Source organism: Alnus glutinosa, chromosome 1 (genome assembly GCF_958979055.1).
Source record: "Alnus glutinosa chromosome 1, dhAlnGlut1.1, whole genome shotgun sequence".
In the NCBI taxonomy this organism is placed as follows: Eukaryota; Viridiplantae; Streptophyta; class Magnoliopsida; order Fagales; family Betulaceae; genus Alnus; species Alnus glutinosa.
The window spans coordinates 51332557-51349606 of NC_084886.1; the positions used below are offsets into that span (position 1 = coordinate 51332557).

Consider the following 17050-nt stretch of genomic DNA (forward strand, 5'->3'; position numbering starts at 1 on the left):
TCTGCCTTTGCATTCGCTATCCGCCATTTCTTCAAGTTATCAACGTTCTCTGGAGCATCTTCCGGAGGATTCACATCACCACCACCAACAACCTCCCATAAGTCTTCTCCAACAAGATAAGACTCCATGCATGATCTCCATATCTTGTAGTTAGAATGGTTGAGCACCTCAACCCCAAAATCGTTAAACTGTCCACCCGAATCCATTTCCACACCACCAATTGATCTTCTTCACCAAGGATGAATCACCACCACCCTTGAAGCTCTGATACCATGTAGAGAAATACGGTGTCCAAATATTAGGAACAACCGATTCTCAAGTAGTGCAACAAAGTTACACTAGCCCAAGGACTCACAACCAAAAGTAGAAGAATGATCAAAACTAAATGGAAAATGTACTTCTTATTTATGAAATAATACAACAATAGAAAAAACTTGGGTTGGACAACACTTGCACAAGATAGAAGAATGTTTTGGTGGGATATGATGGAATGAGAGACTTGAAAGCATGGCTAGGGTATATATAAGGGTTAGGGAAGGGTTCTAGAGTATTCTTACACTTAACTTAAGAAGATAAGAATGACTTTTCATGTGACCAAGGAAGAACAACGAATTTGTACATGAAATGATAATAATGTTCCTTGGGAAGGTATAAGGTTGTATTGAAAGATGAAATGGGTTGAATGAGGGTAGTGATGGTTAGATGACCAAGGTAGAAGATGGTAGGGTGGAAAGGCTAAGAAGGAGAGAATGACATGTGTCATCCATCATGTGCAAGTGAGTCCCCCCACATTTAAAATTACATTAATTCCTCACTACATCACTCAAAACAAGAAAATTAATAACTATGGATTCTAGAAAATACACTTTAAAATTTAACAGATCCCATTGCTTTTGATGATGGAAAGATTTGGGGAGTAACCCAGGGAACTAGTATCTCCGACATTATTGTCTCAATCACTCATGCTGGTCCAAGAGGTGCTAAGCTTGGATTTGAGAAATCCATCTACTTTCCAGAGTTGGAGATCCCATTGCTTTTGATGATGGAAAGATTTGGGGAGTAACCCAGGGAACTAGTATCTCCGACATTATTGTCTCAATCACTCATGCTGGTCCAAGAGGTGCTAAGCTTGGATTTGAGAAATCCATCTACTTTCCAGAGAGCAATGTATGGGTTGAAGGCCTCACTTCCAAGGATCTTATGGATCTTGATTTTGTTGCCGCTCATGCTGACATGGTTGGGGTTTCATTTGTCCGAGATGTTCATGATATTGTCTTGCACCACCAAGAATTGGAGAAGCGGAAGCTTCGGAACCTAGGAATTGTTCTCGAGATTGAGACAAAGAGTGCATTTGAGAAATTGCCTCTCTTGCTGTTGGAGGCAATGAAGTCTCCCATTCCTCTCGGGGTGATGATTACTAGAGGAGATCTTGCGGTTGAGTGTGGGTAGGAAAAGTTGGCTGATATGCAAGAGGAAATTCTATCTATTTGTGGCGCTGCGCATGTGCCAGTCATTTGGGCAAGTCAAGTCCTGGAGTCACTTGTCAAGTCTGGTGTGCCTGCCAGAACTGAGATAACTAATGTGGCCAATGGAAGGAGGTAAGGGTGACTTAATATTTCATTTACTGGTCTCGACTTACTCTAAAGTTGCATGAGTATTATTGATTTCTTCTTTGTGAATGTTTGGTGACTGTAGATACTGTTATTTGTGACACATACAGCTAAACTTTGAATATGTTAGCCTTTAGATGGCAATATTGATAACTTCCTAGAGATTACACTACTGTTCTTCTAGTCCATCGCTTTGGTTGGTCCCAGAGCCTACATTGCTACGTCAAACATTCATTTTCAATAGTCGTATGAATCACCTACTCCTTATTCAATGCTGGGCAATTATTACTATAATTCTCTCGAGTCTCATAACAGTTGTCAGCGGATTTCTTTTAATCCTCTATTTCGGGTGTGTCTGCACGTGTGCATGCATGTGTGTTTTGTTTTCTTTCCTCCCTGCTTTTTGCAGGGTAGAAATGCACATGAATAATAAATGTTGAGTGGATTAAATTAAGGGCTTGGGATTTGCTATGCAGGGCAAGTTGCATCATATTGAACAAAGGAAAACATATTGTGAAGGCTGTTTCATTCTTGAATGGGATCTTACACAGCAGCTCCATAAAGATGAAGGCAGAATTGAAGCCTCTTGTACTGTCCAGCCACCTGTTTTAGTGTAAGCCCATCTCTGCTCATACTCAGTAAATAATTCTCCTTGTATTATATGCAGCAACATTAGAGGGTCTCAAGATGTTGATGTGTTAATTAGTTGAACTTGTGGAGTATACAACTTAACACAAAGACCTTCAGAACAAACTACTGCTTTTCAACAACAATACTGCTATGCTAAGCCATTTTGAGAGAATTTAATTTCATTCATCTTTTCATTAAGGCGCCCACGAGTTGCTTGTGCAAACCATTTTGCAATGGAAGCTGCTCACCTAGAAACTAGAATTTTCCATTTGTCGGCCGTTAGAGCAAAGGCTTCAACTTTTGTTAGGGTTTTGACAGTTTTGGTGGAGATTGGGAGGTTCGATTCCCACTCTAGAAGTTCTTCTCCGTAGAACTCACCTTTATCAATACACTGAGGGCTTGAGGCGGTTCCCTCATCATTCTCACCATTATTGGTTTTGAAGCACCATAAACTACCTTGCGTGATGAAGATCATCGCATTAAGTGGTTCTCCCTCTCGGAAAATGTAGTTGTTTTCATTGTAGTACAATGGCTTGAGAGATTCTCAGATCAATAGCAGCAGATATTCACTTTCATTATTAAGGATTTGCACCTAGATTGCAAAGAACGAGGATAATAATGAGAAGAAGTCCAATATAAAAATGAGTAAATGAGGGTGCATGGATTATTGATCGTAAAGAACTAAAACAACTTGCAATGTCCAAGGCCAGTTCTATCATCGACTTTTGTTTACTTTTTTCAAATCAAAGAATGTGCCAACTCTTAACATATCACAAAGTTAGTCTCCCATTAAAAAGATTAATTATTCACATGGAAAGTGGATGAATTATAAAGAGCTCGTAGGTATTGAGTCTCATACTAGTTATTTATTAGATAAGTTTGGGCTTTATAATTAATTCTAATTAGAAAGCTTGAATTACAACTTACTAATCTTTTTAGAGTGATAAAGCAAATGTGGTTAATACTTTCTCTAATTCGTGGTCTTCAATAGGAATGCTAAAATGGGGTTCTTGCTTAATGAACAACTGCACCCGAAATATCTAATTCAATTCATTTAAAATAAAATCATATTGTCTATCCATTTTTATACTAGTTCACATATTTTCAACTTTTTATTTTATTTTTTCTTTTTTCTTTTTTCTTTTACATTTCTTCACAAGAAAAATAATATAGTTTTCAATTGAACGTCTATTTTACTCTATTCGAAAGATTAAAAAGAAAAGAAAAAAAAAAGACTCACTTTTCATAGCAGGGTTAAGCAAAGATGACGTTTAATCTCATTTTTTGCAAGATAATTGGGAAATTGAGAGATTGGTTTCTCCATAACAAAATCTTAATTTTCTTCCAATCTGTGTTGTATGTAGGAGACGATATGTCCTATCATATCAGAAGGGAGCTGGTTTCTAGTTATCCAAAATTTTATAGGTTTCATTTTGCATTTAATCACCTCCGACTTCTCAGCTTCCATTTTTAACATTTTTAAATTCACAGCTGCCATTTTTAAATTCACAACTTCAATTTCTAACTTCTCAGCTTCTGTCTCTGACTTTTTACACAACAAGTTTAGTTTATCAAATTATAGAAAAATAATGAATTTAATCATTTATTTTACTGAGTTATGCTATATATTATGCCGCATCCCATCAATATCCCACTACGCTGATGTGATACTGTCGATTCACCTTTAGATTAACCATTGTTTTTTTAATATTTTTTTAAAAAAAAAATAAATAAATAAGTAAATTAGCAATGGTAAACATATTAGAATAGTGGCAAAATGTGAGTGTAGTATATAAGATTACTCATATACAGTTGGCCTTCTCATAACTAATATTGTGGTCTATAAAAAACTTTTAAACATCAAAATTACTAATTAATAAAACCTTCTGTCGAATTTAAGAAATTTTTTAATGTACAAGACTTCTACGGTTCTACCCAAAAACTAGTCCATGTAGAAAACTTTCAACTCTTATTAACCTTTCCAAAAATAGAAATGACACAAAATTACGTACTCTAAACTTATATTAAAAAAGAAAGAAAAAAAAAAAAGATGTCGAGAACCAACCTGCACATGACCGATGAAGTACAAAAACAATAGCAAACCAAAGATCGTAATAAAAACTGCAAAGCAGTTTTCCTAAAAATAGGCACTTGTTTGAAGGTTTTGACCCAGAGAACTACAAAAATTGGACAATTATATTAATGTATATATGAGATAATAACCTAATTCAATTAATGTGTAACAAGACATGGTTATTAATAACATGCAAGCACTTATAGAAATTATTCGATCTGGAGCAACAAATTAACAGTCTAATATATATGTGCAAACCTCAAATTTCGGAGGTCCCACCAGAAGTAGTGCATGATCTTTTGTGGAATATTTGTGGACGATATAGTACTAGATTGAAGGGCTTCAAGGAACATTCCAAAATCAACGAGTGTTGCATTTGGTGTTTGTATAGAGCAAACATCATCTAGAAATGTGTAATTTCCTAAACTGCGACCACATTTAAAAGAACTTGGGCTACTTCCAATATGATTTTCACAAGCTCTATGCCAGCAAGACATCTATCGTTCGATAGAGAAAAAGTACCAAGAGGCACCAAATACCTAAAAGTGTGATCATGTGACATATATAAAGAATGAGTGCAATGCATTCTTGTGATTAATTCCCAAGGTATTTTCATTTGAAATGTAAAGTTTAGGAAAAACTTTACGTATAGCCCCTAATCTTTCATTACTTTTGCATTTAAATACTCAAACCTTTAAAAGTGTCAATTTATGGTATCAATCTTTCATTTTATTTTATTTCAATTTTAATTTCAATCATCTATTAGAATTTTTCGTTAAATCCAGTCAAAATTCTCAAAATACCTCTCTTTTCTTTTCTTCTTCTTCTTTTTTTTTTTTTAAATTTTTTTTTTATTTTTATTTTTAAGGAAAAAAAATTGCAAGGATTTAGCCATTTAAGTGTTGGTAAGAATTTAAAAGAATTTGTAAAAATACTTATGCTTGAATTTTTGAAAAATTTTATAATTTTTTTTAAGGGGTATTTTGAGAATTTTGATAGAATTTAACGAAAAATTCTAACGGATTGTTGAAATTGAAACAAATTAGAAGATGAATACCCTAAATTAACACTTTTAGAGCTAGCTTGTATACTTATTTGTAAAAATGATGAAAGATCAGAGGTTATAAGTAAAGTTTTCGTAAAGTTTTATTAAAGCAAAACTGAAATAAACATTAAAAAAATTAAGATGGGTTAATCAAACTTACATGGTTGGCAAGGATATATATAAAAAAAATTGAATGCAGCTTTAATCCATACTCTTCTAACGAGTTTTCCGGAAATTTCGATATGCATCTTCCATGATAGGTAGATTCGAAGGACTCTTGGCACATATTGCAGAACAACACATGCGTTTAGGAACTTCCTTACTTCAAAAAATTCCGAGCTTGTCATTTTTGAAACAATAATTGGAACTAAAACCTGGGCAAATTACAATGAACAAGCATGTGTAGTAAGATCTACTTCATTAATATAGGGGAAGAAATTGCTGAAAAAAACCCACTGACCTCATTGTGAGAAATGCTAAATCATAGACTTTTCTACAACTACCATACGACTCTGATGTGAAAGTAAAATTCAGACCTTAGATCAGTATTTGGATTTTTTTTTTATTTTTTATTTTTATTAGTGTTAATCTAAGGGCTGTTTTTTACTGTCACGGCATCCAGTTGTATGACAAACCTAAATCATAGACCTAAAGTTAGCTCGACTCACCGATTTAGATTGGGATATTAAAATGTAACTATATAGGGGTGGACACGAGGGTAAGAGTCGTCACCCCCAAAAATTTGGAAATTTCTCTTCAAATATGTAAATTTTTAATTTTGTCCCCCCCAAAAAATTTGTTTTTGTCCCCCTTAAAAAAATATTTTTACATTTTAACCTCATATTTTGTCCCCCCCCCCCCCCCCCCCCCCCCCCCCCCCCACGATCTCACGCACTTCTCACTTTACGTGTATGTTACCTTTTCAGTTTTTTTTTTTTTTTTTTTTTTTTTTGCCTTTTTTACCCTTTTTACCTTTGAAAAACAATTCCACCCATCTCCTTTTTCAGCTTTCCCTCCTTTCCCCCACGTAGGATTAGGATCCACGGCAAATTGCTGGATCCCAATTTTAACAATCTGGGGTGTTCGTTACATCGAACTGCCTAGAAAATGACACGTGTTAAACATTTTGATTTTTAAAATTTTGAACCAGTACCCTTGGACAAAAACCACTCGCCTGCTCAGTTTATCTTCCATCTCTCTCTCATTCTCCTGCTCCCTCTCTCCATTTTTTCCATTGCAAACAATTCACGCCACAATCAATTCACAGTGGTGAGCTTTTCTCTCTCTTTATTTATTTATTTTATTTTTTCCTCTTTGGTTTCCTTTTGATCTGATTTTTTCTTTTTTGGTTTATGGGTTTTTAACTTTTTCTTAGATTCTCTCTCATTCTCTAAAAATTTTAAGGCCTTCCTTTAGATATGATTTTTTTCCACAAACCTTTTTTATTTGAATTTTTCGCCGACTATTTTTCTTGTTGCAAAACAACTGATTTTCTTGAGAGATGAAGGGCTGATTTGAGGCACTGTAAAATTGTCGTCACTCCATTTTCGGCTGCTCATTTTCTCATTAGTTGCTAATTCGTTAAATCCAATATCCAATATATCAGAAAATCAGTCTGGTGAAGAAGACACAAAAGAAATGGGGGGTTGAGGTGAAACTTGAGTACCCAGGGTGCCAAATCGACTCTCAAAGCTACCCTATTTCTTGAACCCTATAAATTGTTAGTTTATTTTACTAGTAGTTTATACTATTGTGTTTGTGATATTATGAAAAATTGAAATCATAATTTTGAAACGAATGGATGAATGGGTACTTTGATGTAAAAAAATTATACAAGTTTGTCACCCCTTACCAAAAATCCTGATATAAAGTCTCCCTTACCTGTGGGATGGGAAGAATAGCAAGGATGTCAATTATGCAGTAGGAGCTCAAGTACCTCTTTGCTATTTGCGGAGCACCTATAATTAACACAATTCGTTCGCATCTACGACCAGCGTCCTCTTCTTTATAAGGACAAGGAAATCCCAAAATGATATTTACAAGATAAATCAAATCGAAGACCGATCGGATACAAACAGCAGTGACCTTTAATCTTCTATCTAACGCAAGAAACTTGTGATCTTGGTTGATCACAGGAAGGTAAAAGAACAAAGGGTCCACACATAGTACTGCAATCACACCCGGCCGGCGCTACAAACATCGCATGCCGGCCAGTACTTAAAAATGATCCCCCCCGACGTTGGATCGACTCCATAATTTTGGGGACTTGATTGCTGCTCAATATCCGAATTCCTGATCGAGCATAATGTAATTAACAAGCAAAGAATCGAATTAATATTTGCATGTATATTGTCATTTTCTTTCTTCAACTCATGCAATAGTGGGACCATATATAGAATGTGTGAAAGCCTATATAATCTAAGGTGCTAATTACAATTAATATATAACAAACAAATTGATTATACTTTGTAATTATAAGATGCTATAATGGTGCCTTTCAGCCGTACAGAATCAGTGAAATTTATATAGATGTGAGTAATTAATTAGCACATCTAGAGGATTAGGAAGAAGAAGATGCTAACCTCTCCTCATTCTTTTGCTGTCGCCCGCGTTGACGCATAACTGACCTAGTCCGTTATATAATTAATATCCAAAATGAAGAATATTCAACCTCCAAATTATTAATTAGTAGACACCACGAACTTCTTTTGGTGCCACAAAAGGCTGAAATTTGGTTCCTAAAAAAATGGGAAATATTTGATTAAACACACCATTTTTCATCTATTCTAAGTGCAACTTCCCCATGTACGTTGTGCATCATAGGAATTTTTACTAGTTGATTAAAAGTAAATATCAGTTCGTGTTCATATTAAAAAATAATTTAAAAGTAAACGGAATCGTTGTAGCATGGTCTATATCCGTATAAAAAAAAAAAACTGCAGAAACAATAAATCCTTGACTATATATCTGATCAGCACTTGATTTTCTTTAATTTTAGGCATTTCTTCCTGCTCATATTCTCTTCTAGAAAATGAAGAAGATAATTATCTTAATTTTCTCCAAATTGAGGAATCAAAATTCCTAGAAAATGAAAAAAAAAAAAAAAAAAAAAAAAAAAAAAAAAAGAAGAAGAAGAAGAAGAAGAAGAAGAAATTTTTCAGTGCAGAAGCAAAAATATTTGAGTAATGCTACACATCATCCCCTTGTCCTCTTTTTCCTAAAATTGATGTGACTCTTAAAATTACCATTGGATCAAAATCTAAGAGTAATATATCAAAAATTCAATGGTGATTTTAAGAGCCACCTCAATTTTGAAGAGACAAAAGGAGAAAAAAGGGATGATGTGTAGCATTACTCTTTTTTAATTTATTTTCTTTTCTTGTGTACATAATTAAGAAAGTTTAATTAACTTGTTACAAAGTCAACACGGCCACCTAAAATAGGCGGTGTAAATAGCTAGCTAGGACAAATGCTTAAATCCAATATGTTATTAATTAAAGGAGGGGTTGGATTGGGAGACACTATGGATATATGAGGTGATGCGAGCATGTGGATCTCCATGGTGGCTCAAGGAAAACTGAGGCCCAACGCAAAAAAGTTAAAATGAGGTTTTTAATTTTAAATATATATTATTATAATAAATTTTATATAATGAATATTAAAAAATATTTTTCTAGCCTTTTGAGATGTAAAATTACTAATAAAAATTTTAAAATTGTAACTAAGATTTAGTTAATTTTGTTCTAAAATCAATGGCATGGTGATGATAAACAATCGAAACTCGTAACAATAACCCATTAAAATTAATGGCGCCTAATAGTAAGCATGAAATATGAAATATTAAAGAAATGAAAAAAAATTATAGAACCAAGAAATAAGAGACTAAAAGTGATGAAACAAAATAAAAGGGAAAAAAAAATACAAAAAGAAAGTAGGTCCTGCTTTAATTTGGAATTTTACTCCAAGAATGGTGATCATTATACTTTGACTCGAAAGTGGTGCTTTATCGAAGTGAGAGTCGTCTGAGCCTGGGGGTGCATGGAATCAGGCCGACTGAATATATTTCGAGGCCTAAGAATATAATTTTAGATGAGGTATTTTTATATTTAATAAGTTTTTTTTTTAAAAAAAAAATAATTTTTATATTATATTTAAATATAAAATTTAATTTTTTTTTTTCAATTTTTAGATACAACTTTATCATATTGATAGTAATAAATTTGTTAAAAATTATTTTTTAGATTCAATTAATTTTTTATTATTTTATTTTTAACGTTTTTCATATCTAACGCATATTTTTAGTTAACATTTATAAATAAAAATTTTACCCTAGAAAATAATTGAACCTGGTTTATCAGCTTAATTTCATAACAAAATAATACAACACTTTAGACCTGCCTAATAATTTGTAATCCGCGCATTAATTAATAATTGACTAGAATCATTTCATCTTGCTAATATTAATTTAGGAATTTAAGTTTTTATTGACAAAAATAAAACATAATACTATTTTATAAAAATATAAAAATGTAAAATGTATTGTTTATGTTTATGAATAATAACACTTCAATAACCCCTTTTACGTAATTACATCTTTAATATTAATTTGCTAATTTAATTTTTATTGACAAAAATAACATAATACTATTTTATAAAAATAAAAAATAAAAATAAAGTGTGGCTATTAACACAGCCACAAATGACATTGAAAAGTTACTAAAAAAAAAGAATACAATTTAATAAAATTAATACCATTTTGAAATGATTGTATCGCCTTAAGCCTCCAAATCCTTCTTCCTTGTCAGCTTTCTATTGTTTCCATCACTTCAGCCCACTTCACGCACTGCTCGATGCTAGACTATTTGAACACTCAAACTCAAATCCGAACGTCCACCTGCTACTCTCTTCTTCTTATCTCTCTTTTTTCTCGTCTTCTTTCTTCCTCTTACAAAACTGAAAGCTTACGTACAGTGCGAGAGATTTTCAAAAGGGGAGGCGGAGAGGCTGACGCGAGAGTTGGCCGGCTGTGGTCAAGCGAGCGAGCTCGTAGCGGTGGTTATACGTATCTTACTTTCTGATTGTCGGGGAAAATTGCAATGCATTTTAGAGAGTTATTTTGGTAATTTGCTAGAGAGAGACCGTTGATTTGTGTGTTTGTCTTTTTTTAAAAAAAGTATATATTTGTGTTATTGGATTCTAATAGTTGATTTTTTTTTTCTATGTTGGAGTTCTTGAGTCGCCGAATGGGCAATGATTTTTTTTTTACAAAATCATTGTGTTCCAAACAAATAATGGTTGGTTTTTCTATGTGGGAGTTATAGAGTCTGCAGAGAGATAAATCTCTTTTTTTTTTTTTTTTTGCAAAATTATGTTTATGAGCCTTGATTGTTGGTTTTCTCGTGAAGAAATAAAGCACCTGTTCTATTTCATTTACAAAATCCTTTGTGTATTGTAAATTGGGCCTTTTTTTTCCTCTCCCTCTCCTCATTGGAAAAATAAACGGGCCATTTTTAATTTTTTTACTACCTTGTTCCTTTTTTTTTTTTTTTTTTTTTATTTCTACTAATATAAATTTTATTATTGGGGCTTTCTTCTCTTGGGAGCCTTAGACGACCGCTTAAGTCGCCTAAGGGTAGAGCCGGGCCAATGTGGATTTATTATAGGGCAGCTCATGATGTTCATATTAGTTGTTTAGTGTATAAGCAGTTATTTAGTGGCCACACCAAAAGGTATGTACGGTAGAGGTTGGTTGAATTAAGATGATGTTATGCAGCATTCAAAACCAACCTTGAAGTGAATGAATTAAAAAAGAATGAAGAAGGCCGGCCTCTTCAACGCGCGCATAATATTGAGAATACTCATTGAATGAGCAATTCAGTAAGGGGAACCTTAACTGGGCCGATTATCCAACCCCATACGGAGATGCCTTCATGCCTAGAGAAGGAGTAGGAGTCATTTTTTTTTTTCATCCTAAACTCTCATAGCATTTCAAACGGTCTCCTCTCATTTTATTTTTTCTCAGGCATTTCACTTTTTTATTTTTATTTGTTTGGACAAATTTAATATAAAAAGCTTTTTTTTAGGGGGCTTTTATAAATTGAGGGGCGTTAGGCGATAGGCGATAGGCGGATTCCTAGTTGGCTTATCATTGAACCGGCCTAGCAGTTAACCAATTCCTTAGGCAAATTGTGGCTAGTCGAATGAGAATAATTTTTGTTACAAGACTAACCAAAAAAGCTAATAGGCTATAAAGGACGCCAGCTCCTGTAGGGTCTGAGCCCTCCCTACATGCAGGGGCAAAATAAGGATTTGAGATGATGGGGCGAAACTAAAAATAAAGATATTTAAAGGTAAACAATTAATTTTTAGGGGCCAAACTCATTAAAAACATGAAATTTAAGAGAATTTAAAAAAAAATTGGGGGGACTTCTGTCCCTCAAGCTCAAGGGCATTTCCACTCTTGCCTACGTGCTAAACTAGGCCCTATACATTGGACAATCTTTATTTGTAAATAAAATTAAAAAAAAATTAAGAACATTTCAAAGCATAAAAGTTTTTAAGAGTATTAGTAACAGTTACTCTAAAATAGTTCCCCTCCTTAGATCTAAGAAAAATTTCAGAAAATACGTCAAAAAAAACACTCCACATCAAACACCCTATATATACATATTTTGATTCCCAACTTATTATTTTAATAAAAAAAAAACCATCTCTCTCCTCTCTCCTCCCAAAGCCCACCGGCTGTTCCTTTATTCCGGCGAATACAAATGTCGAAGACGAGCGTTGAGTAGCCGCCGATCCGTGCAATCCAATGCTCGGCGAAACCAAATGACCAAGTTACCCTGAGAACGTGCAAGAATTGCAATACCCAGTACGACCCCGCTCTCAATCACCCTCGCGCCTGCAGCTTCGTGCTTGCCCGGCGAATCCTTCGATTTGAACGGAGATCAGTCGATTGAGCCCCATCCAACCAGTAACGACGGGATTTACCTCTCACCCGCTTCTTCCTATGGCTTTCTAACATGCATGGATCAAATTAGCTGTAGCTATCTCTCTCCTTTTAGCCTGTAGTCATCTTGCCGAAACTGAAACAGTCATTGAAGTAGAGCTCAAGATCGAAGAATCTCCCCGAAACAACTTGGCTACCATTTGGATAACTGGAAACAAAACAAAACGAAAACAAACCGCCATTTGGTGTGACGGAGAAGATGAGAGAGCAATTGTGAGAAGAAAATAAATGAATAAAAAAATAAAAGTAGGAAACAGAAAAAATAATAGAATAAGAGTAAAAAAAAAAGTATTTAATTGGTATAGGAAAAATTAAGAGAGTCTATTTTGGAGATTTTTTTTTATAGGAAAGTAAAAAAATAATTTTGTTTCCTAAATATAAGAAAAACGGTTAAAAAATTGCTACTAGTTCTCTAAGTTATGGTCCATTAACCAATTTAATAAACTAAGGCTAACTTATAAATAGGCCTACACACACTAATACCCAAAATAGTAAGCTTAACTAAGGTCCAACATTTTCTGAGACGTAATACTTACATGTTTGGACAGAGTGGGGGAGCAAGCAAGATCAGGATTTGGACAAAGCAAAGAATGGCAGAGAGTGGCTTTAAAAATTCAACAATGTATCATAAATTTAATTATAATTTTAAAAGTCATATTAGTTGTAAAAAAAATATATATATATTTGAATAACGTTTAGCATTACTCTCCCAACTATATATATGCTTGTCCATTTTATTGAGATTGCATGCGACAAGCTAACCAGTTTCTTCATTTTTTTCACCACTAGGTAGTCTGATCATATTGGCGGTTCACCTTATTTAATGAAAAAACACTATCAGTTTCTCTTCATTTTAAAGTATTAGAATGGATTTCTTGCCATGTTTTTCAATATAATAGATAGATTTTTTTATTATTATTATTAATTCGTTTGTTTCGACGTAAAATGTTTTTCGCCGTAAAATATTTTCTAGCATTTGGCTCGTACGAAAAAATCACCAACAGCGTAAAACAAAATCCGTCAACCGTTGCCGGAATCTGGCAACGTCTGGCCATTGCTGCCAGATTTTGGCGAACCGGATTTCGGCCAAACTAGTTGGAATTCGGCCAGTTTGGCTGAAATCCGACTGTACTGGCTAGATTCCACTTTGGCCGGAATTTGGTATGCTGGAATTCGAACAAAATGTATAGAATCTGACTGTACTAGCTGGTTTCCGATCGACCGTATTGGTAAGATTTTAGTTAGTTTGGCCGGAATCTGGTCCGCCGAAATTCGACTAGTACTGCCGAATTCCGGCAATCGGATACAAAAATTTAGGGATCTTTGGCGATAGAGTTGGCTTACCAACAAACTCCAGTACCCGACGGTGGTGGATTCCCACACACGTGCATGAAAATATAAAGAGTTTAAACCTAGAAAATGATTTACTGCTTTTAAAACTGTAAATTGTTTCAAAAAATTAAAGAGGCCTTTACAGTCAAACTAAAAATAATTTCCGTTGACCATTATTTTCGCTCCTACCAAACACCGAAAAATGCTGAAAATATTTTTCAGAAAACAATTTACGCCGAAACGAAGCATTAAGTATTGTCCTTTTCTTTTTTCTTTTTTATAAGTGATTTTTTTTTTTTTTTTAACACGAGTAAGAACGTTCATTATTGAAAAGAGCCCCAAAGAGAAATACACTTGGCCAAAAGCCAACACTTACATAGGCACAAAAGGCTAATATAAAGCCCGAAGGCGAAATCTCATCTGCCCGAAGGCCATCACAGTGGCTAGAGATGAGGAATCTCTACCCACTAAATTAGGGAAATCCTGACTTAAAAGTAGCTACCAACGGTAGACTGTGATAAAAATTAAGAATATACAAAAACAACAGCTATCCAGATCATAAACAAATGTTACAAAGAGCACATAACAGATCCCCATAATGTCTGAAAATTACAAAGGTACACTGTTAAAAAACACAAGCAGAAACACAACTTCGAGCCGACAATGACAGAAAAATCACCTCGGAGGAGGCGCGTGTTTTACAGGAGTCCCCTTCTGTAGCCGAAACTCCAGCTGATCCGAAAACACCCACAACCCGGCTGGAAAAATTGGATCATGGGCCTCACACCCAGCCTCAACCAAGACGTGTACAAGCCACGCTACGAGCATTGAGGTCCAACACCACCGATAGTTGAGGTGGTGAAATCAGAGGTTGACGGCGAGCAACAAAAAGGGGAACGTGTCGCAATATTTTCGGCGTATCAACTCAGTTCTACTCAAAAAATGACTGGAAAAATCACAAAACGGTCACTCCCCCTTGGACGTCTCAAAAGATATGTTTTGCACCAAAACACAAATACAAAGCAAATAACCAAGCTCCATAGCTTCGAAAAGCTGGAGACCAACTACCTCCACCGGATCTAACCGGGAGGACCAAAAACTCTATAACCCAAAAGTTGGGAGAACAAACAGCACCTACCACTCGAACCAGTGAGGTGAACAAAAACCACACTAGCCCATAAAGACTAGGTAGAAAACCAGGGCCGGCTTCCCCTCCGGGCGAACACACACTTTCTGGAGAGTTTCTAGATGAGAGAGAAAAGGAGTTCGCCAAGAGTTTCGGGTGGAGCTGCTCTAGTTGGTCGCTTGACCATAATCTTTTTTTGTAAGTGAATTATTTAAGCAGGTAGGGACCTAAAAGTTTAATTTTAGAGGTCAGGCTCCATTAAAATTTTTCAGAAGCCAAAGTAAAGAAAATAAATACCTAACTTTTTAATAAAAATTAAAAGCTAAAAAGTTTTTGAAGAAATTTTGTTTGGTGGGAGGCTGGAGGAATGAATCCATCGTAATACTTGGGAAAAGTCCACAAAGATAAAAGGAGAAATTACACTTTATCTTTTTTAAGTTGACAGTAATTTGTAATTTACTTACCAATATTTTAATTTCATTAATTGGACCTCATAAAATTGTAAAGATTTTTAATGTACCCCTTCTGTCCATTATTGCTGTTCGAAGAGACGGAAGTGACTCACGTGCACGGCGCTTGCAATTTTTTAGACATATGTAGACAAAAATACCCTCCTTTCTATTTAAAACGCAGCGTTTTCTAACCTTTCTTAAAACACTTGTACTCGTCCATTGTACTCCACGTCGTCTTCGTCCGCGTGTGGCTTCGGTGTTTCACTCTACCGTGCACGTTTGTACCGTAACACCGACGGCCACGATTCTGAGTCTTTCAGCATCTTGCTCGTACACAAGACGGATTCTAGGATCCTATTCCCTCTTCTAGAGTCCATACTTCTCGAGAGAATCATTAAACACCCACGTGGGTGAGCCTTGAAAAGGCTCTCCATCGCCAAGAACTCTCTCCTTCTGAACGACCCCGCCCGTGAAATCCACGTCATGAAGAACCGAACCTCGTAGTCACGGTTGAAAAACTCCAGAACGCAACCGTGCATGAAACAGCTGTGTAATGTTGTTTGGCTTGAATATCTCAAACTTCGGCAGCTTTTGCCGCAACCAAGCAATTCTTTCTCCTTCTCGGACATTGACGGCTAGTAGCCGTTGCTCGGTGTAGTTCTTCACGAAAGAACCCACCCAGCAAAACCCACTGAGCAAGTGGCAAGTTGTTACCTGTTGCTTCGCCAATTGGGGATCATCTCCAGCAAAACCAACAATTTTTTGTACCAAATGCATGATGATGACAGGTTTTGTAACATCAAAAGTAGCATGTTGTGGGCAAGGGCCCTTCAACGGGATAGGACAATGTAACCCATTGTCAAACCTCTGCCCAACCGGAGCATTTACGCGTTTTGGAACGCTTTTTGTTGGTACAGTTTTCGGTATGGTGTGAATCTGTACGCTCTTCTAATGTTCTTCGTGCTTCTCAATAATTTTGCAAAACAACAAAAATTAGGGATCCTTCCGGGGATCCCGCTCCGATGCCTAAGTTAGCTTCTGTGAGAAAATAATGTTCTATGTATGAAATTGAGTCTTAGTTTATACCTGGAGTATGGACCTATTTATAGGCAAAGAGGTGGAGTTAAAACTGGATTAGAATTCCTGCTCCTTATCGATCTAGAACTGTTGTCAGAGTTCTAATCGAGATCTAGAATTGATGTCAGAGTTCTAATTGGACTCTGATCTTTTATTAGACTTCTAATCTGATATCTTCTTAGACTTCTGATCTGATCATTCTTCTTATCTGATTGGACCATAAGTCTTATCCCAATTCTACCAGAGATAGGACTACTGATCAAACTATACTTTGGCTAATTAGAGTCCTATCCCAATTTACTGAGATAACTGATACCTGCTTTTCCTGAAGTAGTTGCTAAATGTCTATCTCCTCCTTGGATCGGGTTGAGTGGAATTTATCCCCAACACTTTTCATCCAACCGAATGTGCACTCCGGCTCATCATCCAGCAGATCATGACTGGCTCTACCAACTACATGAACCCATTGAACCTAAGCACCCTTATGGCCATGGCTTCCAACAACAACTAATTTATATATCTTGGCCTAGAGTATTATAAAAAGAGCGAATTGCCCTTACCCAGTGCATTTTCTTAGAGACATGTGGTTTTACCATTATGCCTTTCATCTTTCTTCATTGGAGTTAAACCAGGCAGGGCTATTTATGTCTTTCGTCATTAGAATTTACGGTTCTGCCCTTATTCTTTCTTCTTTA

The 17050-nt window shown here is 35.4% G+C and overlaps 2 pseudogenes; one reads left to right on the forward strand and one right to left on the reverse strand.

The window, feature by feature from the left end:
- The first annotated feature begins 768 nt into the window (after positions 1 to 768).
- Positions 769 to 2363, forward strand: LOC133861505 (plastidial pyruvate kinase 4, chloroplastic-like; annotated as a pseudogene).
- A 121-nt stretch (positions 2364 to 2484) lies between these two features.
- Positions 2485 to 16055, reverse strand: LOC133861514 (cyclic nucleotide-gated ion channel 1-like; annotated as a pseudogene).
- Between the last annotated feature and the right edge of the window lie 995 nt (positions 16056 to 17050).